Genomic DNA, 9,857 nt, shown 5'->3' on the forward strand with positions numbered 1-9,857 from the left:
TTGTTTTAAGGATTGAGAATGACAAATTCCCACAGCTGAACTGCAGGATGCAGCATCATATTGTGCTTCTGCTCTCTCCCCCCCCCCCTTTTTTTTTTTTTTTTTAAATGTTTAAATCAGTGAAACTGGACCCAAAATCTGGACCCCTTAAAACTTTGGAGACGTATAAATCTGGATCAGAACTCTGTGGTTCTAGCCCATCTCTGTAAAAACCAGCAATGCAGTAGATGGTTCACTGCCTCATGAAAGTGTCAGAATTTATATTAAAAAATACTGAATGTGATAAGAGATCCAAAGAAATGGACACATTTACACAGCACATTTCAGGAAAGAGGGTTCAAGGGAATATCTGTGACTGAGAAATTGTAGCCAAATAGTCATCTAGGGGGGAAAAAAAAACCCAACCCTCCCTCCCCCATTTTTTCCATGAGAAAGGAAAAATGGGGAGTTTTACTGATGCAAACCCAGTCCTCATGCTGAAAGTTTACATGGTCTAGGACAATGTAGCCCTCACAAGGACATTGCTGAGACGTTCTGACTCATTTATTGTCATTTCAATCTCTCTGGACATGCTGGCTGCCTCATATGGAAATGCATGGGTCCAACTATTTGGAAATTATTCAACATTTTCCCCAAACCAGTCCAGAGTATCAGTTATTATTCAGTTCCTAGATTCAGATCATATTAATAACATTCACATGAAGAAAAACACAACAAAGCCATTCCCCCAGGAAATCCAGCACAGCACGAACACAGCATCTACCTTAATACATGTCCCTGGGCAGAGAGATGAAACAGAGAGGCCCAGCTCCTTTGCAAAGGAAGAGAGAGACCCCTCAGCCAAACACAGTGCTCCTGAGAGGGCCTCATGATCTCACAAAGACCTGTGGCAAAGGAGCAATCCCACAGGCTATACACAGAGAGGCAGTGACCTCATAGAGGCCTGTTGCATCAGAGCAACTCAAGACTTCTCTGCTTAGCCAGGCACACGACACAGTAAATAGCAAACTAGCCTGTGCGTTTTAATTACAGTGTAGTTATGCTTTTGGATTCCTACTTCTTAATCAATCCATACAATCAGAAGGTTAACTATAGGATTGTGCTGTCTCTGTTTCACACAATATATGTATTTTTAGAGTCCAGGTACATTGACTACACTATTTCCATTGTAATTTCTCTATCCTTATTTAACCGGGCTATGTAAATTAGTGGTAATTATAGTTATCTAAAAGAATAACCACAATGTATCTACAGTCACTGCACTGTTAAGTGTAACCATTGTCTTTTGGTATGTATGTTTACACTCCAACTCACTTACTTTTCTAATTCCAACAAGTCTAGAAGGAAAAAGTATTCTTGTAGAAGTAAGAAGATTCCTGATTGTGCTTGAGACAAAGTTTTACACTTCTAAAAATAAACATGCCTTCTCTTGAGAATATTTTTTCAGATATACTGGGACCAAGTCACCTCTGAATTTTCTTTTGATGAACTATACTGATTGAGTTCTAAGTCTCACTGTGTGGCATTTTCTCCATTCCTCAAATCATTTTGGGGGCTCTTCTCTGCACCATCTCCAATTTTTCAATATCCTAGCAATTATCTTACATTTTCACTGCAGGGACACAGTATACCCCGCTGTCATCCTTGTGTCCCTTCCAGAATTTTCTGTCCACTCTTTTTATATGGAGTCACCAATGACAATTGCTTTCCTTCTTAGGAAGATTTAAGAACCTCTCATGGTAGCTACTCACTTCATATTGTAAGGACCAGTGGAGGAGTACTGTGCTCAAGAAGTACTAGAAGTGCCATTCTGGCTCCCAAAGAAAGTGTGGAATGGTGTCCCAGAGCGTTCCAGCAGGATTCACACACTGGCAAGGACACCCAAGAGGTACATCCTCTGTACCTTCAATTCCATTCCTCCAGAAAGAGGTAGTTGACTTGCTGAGTGTCTGATATTGATTCAGTTCTTCTAGTTAGGGTGAATGCAACCTGGTTCTCTTTCCCCTCTTGGTCACAAACTGCCAGGTGGCTTCCTCAGTTTCTCCTCTCTCCAGTTCTCTAATTGCTGATCCTTCCTTCTATTGCTGCTATTCTGCTTTGGAAAATGCTTTTCCACAAATATCAACAAAATTAGCTTAACTGAAAGAATGTATTGCTATTATCGTTATGTACTGACTTGGGAAATGAATTAAGTGAAATAAGTGGTATTTTTTTACATAGACATGTGCATTTAAAAAAAAGCATTGATTTTCATCAGGAACATATTAACTTAAATAAAAAAAGGATAAGACGACAGGAACTCACAATCGTTTCTAGTCAACTGCTTTTAAAATTGCATCAATGCAGTTACACTAATCTGATTACAAAAATGTTAGGGTAAGCAATACCATGGTGCGAGTTAAGTATTTTAGATACATACTTTAATGAAAAGTGACAAAGCTGTGGAAAGGAGTTTCTGCAGGTGACTGTTTGGCTGAGTTTCTGTTGAAATGTTTACCGTTTCTCCTAATATTGGTAGGATTTTTTGTATTATAAAGCTTAGAGCTTTGGATAGGCATCTTTTAAAATTATTGAAATCTAAAAAAAACCAATAAATATTGGAGTTCGAGTGAAATGTAATAAATTCTTGAATTATACTAACAGCACCAAGACCAAAAGCACTATCGGTAGCACGTGTCATATTTATGTTACATATTTTAGCTAAGTGCCTTAGAAATTATGGCCTGATCCTGCCAGGTACTGGCACGCTCTGAAATCAATGAGAGTTGTGGATTCTCAGCGTCCCTCAGTGTTAAGGTCTTTGATACAGCAGGTTTTCACAACATTGTTAAGGAATCTCTCAGAAGGCATGGCAGAGTTCCTTTCTGAAGAAAAAGAGGGCAATTTTCCCAAGTATATTGGGGAGTTAAATTATTCTATTTGTGAACATGAAATCAGAGTTGCAGAAAAATGTGTTGCTCTGTACCAGGATTATACCCACTTTGCTGACCTCAGCAAATCTTTCTACCAATCTTAGCGGAGTTTCAGGGTGATGACAGTGGGAAAGATAGCACTGCCTATACTTAAGGTTGCCAGACACTTTCCATTATAAGACCCTATTTTCAATTATAACTTTAATGAACCATAACAGTTTGGGCTGAAATTTCCCATGCTGAGTGTATTTCAGGATGAATGTTTTTGGAAAATTTCATAAAAATGGTTCAGAGAATGAGATTAGGGGAAAATGCATGTTTTTTACCCATGCTAAAAATGATTATGGCTGATTAGATAAGATGTTCTAGTGCATCCCTGTGCTTTGGAGCAAGTGTTTGAAATTTAGTGGTGATGAGAAAGGCGTCACTCTGATGTCTGGGATGTGCTGTTTACTGTTCTCATGAAAAACTGCCCAAATTTGGCCATGTTATAAGCCTTTGAAAAATCTCAGTTCACACATGCTCAGTAGAGACTTGTAGGAATTTGGCGGCTAAAAATCTCTGAAGATTCTCATCTGCACTGAACATGTCCCAGATCAGGGTTGCAGAGGCTGAGTGAGACTTTACCTCCAATCTCTCCTCCCAGCAGTTGCAGGCTTCTGGGCAGAACTGAGAGCAGAGAGATCCTCTCTCCTGTGCTCTCAGTCCTCCCTCTACTAGCACCCAGGCAATGTCAAGAAGGAAGTGGTCTGACCTGAATGTAGACAGAACAAAAAAGGACTCTAAGCATAGGAGAAAAGAAGCAAGTGCAAGAAGAATAGATGGACGGATAGTCTAGTGGTTAGGGCACTAGCCTAAAATTTGAGAGATGCAGGTTCAATTCCCAGCTTGCTACAGGATGCCTTTGGGCAAGTGACTTAGCCCCTTTGTGCCTCAGTTCTCCATCTGTAACATGAGGATATTAGTACTTCACTGCCTCACAAGGGTATGGGGAGGATGAATGCATTACAGTTTGGGAGTTGTTCAATGCTGTAGTGACGGTGGCCATCTAAGTACTTTACATATCCAGTAGATTGGGGAAAAAGAGGAGAGGGAGAAACTGGGTTTGGGAAGTGGGGGAGAATAGAAGTACACAGCTCAGACAGACAATGTGCTAAAGCAGTGTAGGTGAGAGACGGCACTGGTGCAGAGATGGGGCAAAGGGGTCAGGCTTGGGGGAAGAAAAGGAAACAGACAAAATGGTCTGTGCCCACTAACAGACTCTCCCATCCACAGCCTGGAATAGAATCCAGGATTCCCACATCTCACCCTTCCTCTACTGTTGGTAATTATCTGTGAAACCTACTGGCAAAGAGTGTGCCATCCTCCTCCAGTACTGGTCCACAATGAGGATGACAACGTGCTACTACTATCAGTTACTTCATTAGCTCAGGTGGGTCTAAAAGATTCCAGCTCTGCTGAGGACCCATGTGGGGGTCAATATGATGCTACCTGAAGGATTTTTTTTAACCTATGAAGTTACACAAAGAAAAACTATGTTAAAAGAATGTTAAGACTGCAAAGTCGAGCACTCAAAAGATAGGAAATGCTAGAAGTAAGGTTGCTTGTTCAGCCTTTATTCAGCTCCCTTGTTCCTATTCATGATATAGTCTTTAATTGCAGGATTACATTTTTCCCCCACAGAAATCCTGCTTCATTCAGTGCACAGGATGGTCAGTGTATAATAAAAATTCATTGAGGTCTTATTACACTAGACACTTCCAGTATCTGTAAATCCATCATGTATGAACTGCAAAGTGGCAAACTGAGGGACCAGAAAGCAAGCATTACATCTTATTACCTCACCATGGAACTGGGACTTCCAGAATAGCAAGGGAGAGGCCCTCCAGAAGTGGATTTTAAGTTTTCTGAGAAGATTAGTTGGCAAATACAGAACAATGTAATTAGAACTCAAGATAAGAGTAATTTACCACAGGATATTTTCCTTGTAGGAAACTCAAGTCTTCTGACAGTTTCCCAGAATTAAATAATCACTTCATACTGACAATTCTCTAGTGAAATAATAGGGTGTTTCCTCTTTCAAATGAATTTTTCAGTAATCCCCTTATATCTTTAACAGATTAGAATAATTATTGAAGCTCTGCTAAACAACTGTAACCCATTACATTCCTTCAGCTAAGAAGGATTTCATAAAACATCCAAACGTCTAACGTTTGGGTACTACAGATTTGCAATACAACATTTTACCATTAAAGCCTGGATCATATTCTTATTAAACTGAACTGTTTTCAGTCAAACAATCCAAGTAATCACCAGGGAACTTGAAGATAACTCTTTACAATGCAGTCTAACAGTTCTTAGCTTCCTTGGATATTCGATTCTGAAATTCATTACCCAGATCAAGTAGAATGTGCATGATTACAAAGACGCTACTAAATATAAATCTTTTCCAAAGATCGGAGAGGCTTAATATGTACCCAAACATACGCACACAGCTCTAAATCACTATGGTCCACATCCACAAAGGTATTTAGGCACCTAAACTCCAGTTTTAGGGGCCTGAATCTCAAATTTAGGCACCTAATCCCAATTCCAGTTTTGGCTCCACTGTGATCCACAAAACTCCTGCAGAACCCCTGCAGTTGCCTAAACTCACTCAGTGTCTAAGTTTTTGCAGTAAGAGTTCCCTCCTTATGTGCCTGTTTCGGCATCTGAGCATGCACACTGTTGCCTCCCATGAGGCATCCAGATGCCTATCTCCTGCCTAAAGTTCAAAGTGATTCACAAATCAGAACAAGAGAGACTTTCAGCCACTTAAATCATGTGCTGATCCAGTAGGTGGCCTCTAAGCACACCTATCAGATTGGGTCCAATTCAAAATGGGGTCAGAGGAGTTGGTGGTGTTTGCCTTATAAGTTACAGCACTCACCTGTGATGTAGGAGATTTAAGTTCACATTTCCCCCTCTGGGAGAAAGGAGATCCCATGCTCAAATCTTCTCTCTCCAGAGAGTGCGCTAGCCACTGAGCATTGGTACATTACTGTTGAAGCTGTTCCAATGCCTTTCACTATTTATCCACAGTGGAGAAGGGGGATTGGACCCACTGTCTTTCACCTCTGAGGTGGGTGCTCTAACCCATGGACTGAGTCTTTCTGGTCCAATGACTATTCCATTGTGGCTAAATACTTAAATGGTCTTTGGGTCAGAAAAAGCAAGAGAGATTGGGCAATATAATAGAAGATGAAATTCAGCTCCCAGAAGAGTAAGGTACTGCACACATTGACCAAAAACTTACACTGCCTAATGCAAAGCCCACAGAAGTCAGAGTCTTCCCACTGACTTCTGTACTCTGGATTAGGCCTTGAATCTGCTGAGTCTTTCAAGGGAAAAAACAAGGTTGAGATTTTCAAAGCTGCTCGGGGGGGTGTTAGACGTCCAATTCTCATGAACTCCAATAGGAATTGGGAGTCCAGATCCCTAAAGCTGTTTTTTTATCTCAGCCTTTGGTGTTTTTGTGGATAATTTAATGAAATGAAATTAATGGCTGGTAAATTTAAAAGAAATAAAAGGAAAGGGCGTGGTATCAAATGCTATAGCTGGATTTTGACACAAGGCAATGTCAGAGGGAGTGAGAAACAGGGGTTAGTGAGACTGTGGGGAAATGACTGGGACCTTCATCATGACTGGGGTTTTCCCCCCTTTATTAGATAAGCTGACAGTCAGAAACCCCATTCAAATGTGTTCAAGCCAAATCAAGATGCAGAGGAGCTCTGTCCAGGAAGGAGAGCCCTGCGCAAGGAAGTTAAGAAGCATAAGGAAAAGTTACTATAATTGACTTTCAATCTTACTACAGGAAAGTTTTGTGCAGCTTCTCAAGTGAGTATTTGTCTGTTTCCATCCTTCCATCCAGAGTGCAAGAGATAAAGGCAATCAAATCTTATGTTTCATGACATAAAGTGATTGCCATAACGTTCAAAGGAATTTCCTCCCAAAAAAGCCACTTGCTGGTTATAGCTACTTACAGCAAGGAATACTGCATGCACTTCCTCCCTCCCTGAATGCTATGGCTGACGCTGGTAAACCCCCTGGAAAAGAACGTGTCCTATTTCTGCATAATGGGGAACGCTGGACAGTACTTATGTTGTTGAAGCAATTATAAATCCCTATAGCATGTGAATATTGATAGAGAACTACTACAAGCCGACGGGACTGGTTTATGCATTTACCACCGCACATCCATACTCATACTGCTGGACCTCTGCCACATTTCATGTAACTGACTATGGGATGCTGTTGTCCTGCCTCAGAGACTTGACAAGTGTTAACGGGACTTTACTGATATGGCTTGAGTTTTTCTTCTCACGCTGTTCCCTGAGGGTAAAATCAGTGGCAAAACTCCCATTGGCTTTAATGGGACCAGAATTTCACCCAGGTAATGTATGTCAGTTGGGATATTCCTGTGAATAAAAGGTGTTCATGTGTGTAAGTGTTTGTAGGACTGGGCTCTGACATTTAGCAGGAAATCCAGGAAACACAAAAGATTGCTATCTTTTTTACAATGTGGGTTGGAAGTCACAAAAATCTCTAAGGGCCTGTCTACACATTGCCGGCATTCTAGAGGGGTGTAATTTATGAACCATTAAAATGTTGCACTCTAACTGCCCTGCATAGACGCTGCAGGCACACTCTAAAAGATAGTTCCCATTAACACAAACCAGCTATGTTCATTCAAACTAGGTACCCTTCAGAGTGTGCTGGCTGGGTCTACCCAGGGCAGTGAAGAGCGCAGCACATTAGAGCGCTTTACAAATCACACCCTGCTAGACACTGCCACGCTGTGTAGACAAGCCCTAATTTATTTTATTTACTGTAGGCTTTGCATAATGTGAACTGAAGTGAGCATTCTGGTACAGACCAAAAATCCTTCCATCTTCTACAGTTTGGAAATTCTCTAGAAGTATCATGGTGAGAATGATAGTCGAGACTTTCGTATGCCTAAGGCCTTTAAAATTAAATTATTTTTTCTGTTAGAAGATTTATAACATCAGTGGTTCACAGCTGACTTCAGTTCACAGCTGAACAATTCTTGTTCCTGCTTATCTGTGTACCTCACTGAAATCCATACAACTGTGCCCTGTGAACATCTGAGTGTTTCTTACAGCTCCACAGCAAAGGTCAGTCCGGAAATTAGTTATCTGTAATCTAACAGTCTCAATGGTCTGACCTGGAACATCTGCAAAAAACAACTCATTTTTATGAGCATCATGCTATGCCAACACTCCCTGAAGACATCTCTGGATTTATTTACAAAGTTCCAGTCATTTAGTATAAGAAAACAATGCTTAAGGTATCAAACAGAAAGTCAAATTTAGTTCTCTAGGTATAGGAAGACTGACCATTCCTTTAGTTATTCATTCACTAAAAAAATATGATCCCTTTCTGTGGAAACATTTTTTTATTCATTGCTTGTAGAGAGAATTCTTCTATCCCTAATATATAGTTTAGATTATTAACAAAATACTTTGCCCTTTTACGGTACCTGTCATCCAAGGACCTCTAAACAGTTTACAAAAAATAATAAATCTTACATCCATAGGTACATCTTAGTCTGCCTTATTTATAAATCAGTCAGTTTAAGGCGAGAAGGTATCACTAGATCATCTAGTCTCACCTCCTGTGTATTACAGGCTGCCAACACCATTACCTAGCACCCACACATTAAACCCAACAAGAGAAATGAGACCAAAGTAAATAAGACCCACAGGAGACTAGATTATTAAGTGCCAAAAACAGAGACTAGTAAGGACTGAGGTGCACTAGTGCAATGGCAGGGAAATGATTAAGTGAGATATTTCCAAATAATCCTGCCAAGTGACTCACCATGCTGAAAAAGAAAGGAAAAAAAAGTAAAAAAAACAAGGACACTGCTGCCTAGTCAGTTGGCCCCCAGTCTGTAGCAGTGCATGGGATTCTTTGCACTTGTCCTTGTCGAACCTCATCAGATTTCTTTTGGCCCAATCCTCCAGTTTGTCTAGGTCACTCTGTATCCTATCCTTGCCCTCCAGGGTATCTACCACTCCCCCTAGCTTAGTGTCATCTGCAATCTTGCTGAGTGTGCAATCCACCCCATCCTCCAGATCATTAATGAACATGTTGAACAGGATTGACCCTTGGGGCACTCCGCTTGATACCAACTGGCAACTAGACATCGAGCTGTTGATCACTACTTGTTGAGCCCGATGATCTAGCCAGCTTTCTATCCACTTTGTAGTCCATTCATCCAACCCATACTTCTTTAACTTGCTGGCAAGAATACCGTGGGAGACCGTATCAAAAGCTTTGCTAAAGTCAAGATACATCATGTCCACCACTTTCCTTACATCCATAGAGACAGTGTACCTCATAGAAGGCAATCAGGACGGTTAGGCATGACTTGCCCTTGATGAATCCATGCTGACTGTTCCTGATCACCTTCCTCTCTTCCAAGTGGCTCAAAATAGATTCCTTGAGGATCTACTCCATGATTTCTCTGGGGATGGAGATGAGGCTGACTGATGTGTAGTTCCTCAGATCCTCCTCCTCCTCTTTTTTGAAGATGGGCACTATATTTGCCTTTTTCCAATCATCCGGGACATACCCCAATCACCATGAATTTTCAAAGATGGGCTCAAACTTTTAATTTCATGCATTGTGGATGTCCCAATCTGAACCTTTTCCTTGAGGCCTATTACTCAGAAAAAGCAGAGCACGGGCACAGGGAGCAGTGTAAACTCTTTCTCACTGCTCAAATAAGCATCAACCTTGTTTAAAAGGAACCACCTATGAGGGAAGGGGACAATTAATTCTCAGTTGATTCAGTCCTTGGCCTTTCAATCTGTTTTACGTGGTCCTATTATTGTAGTGTCATTATTCCAGACTTGCACCAATGTAACTCCATTGACTTGA

The sequence above is a fragment of the Emydura macquarii genome, unplaced genomic scaffold (assembly GCF_026122565.2).
Source record: "Emydura macquarii macquarii isolate MOO-44397 ecotype Brisbane River unplaced genomic scaffold, CSIRO-AGI_Emac_v2 contig_2422, whole genome shotgun sequence".
In the NCBI taxonomy this organism is placed as follows: domain Eukaryota; kingdom Metazoa; phylum Chordata; order Testudines; family Chelidae; genus Emydura; species Emydura macquarii.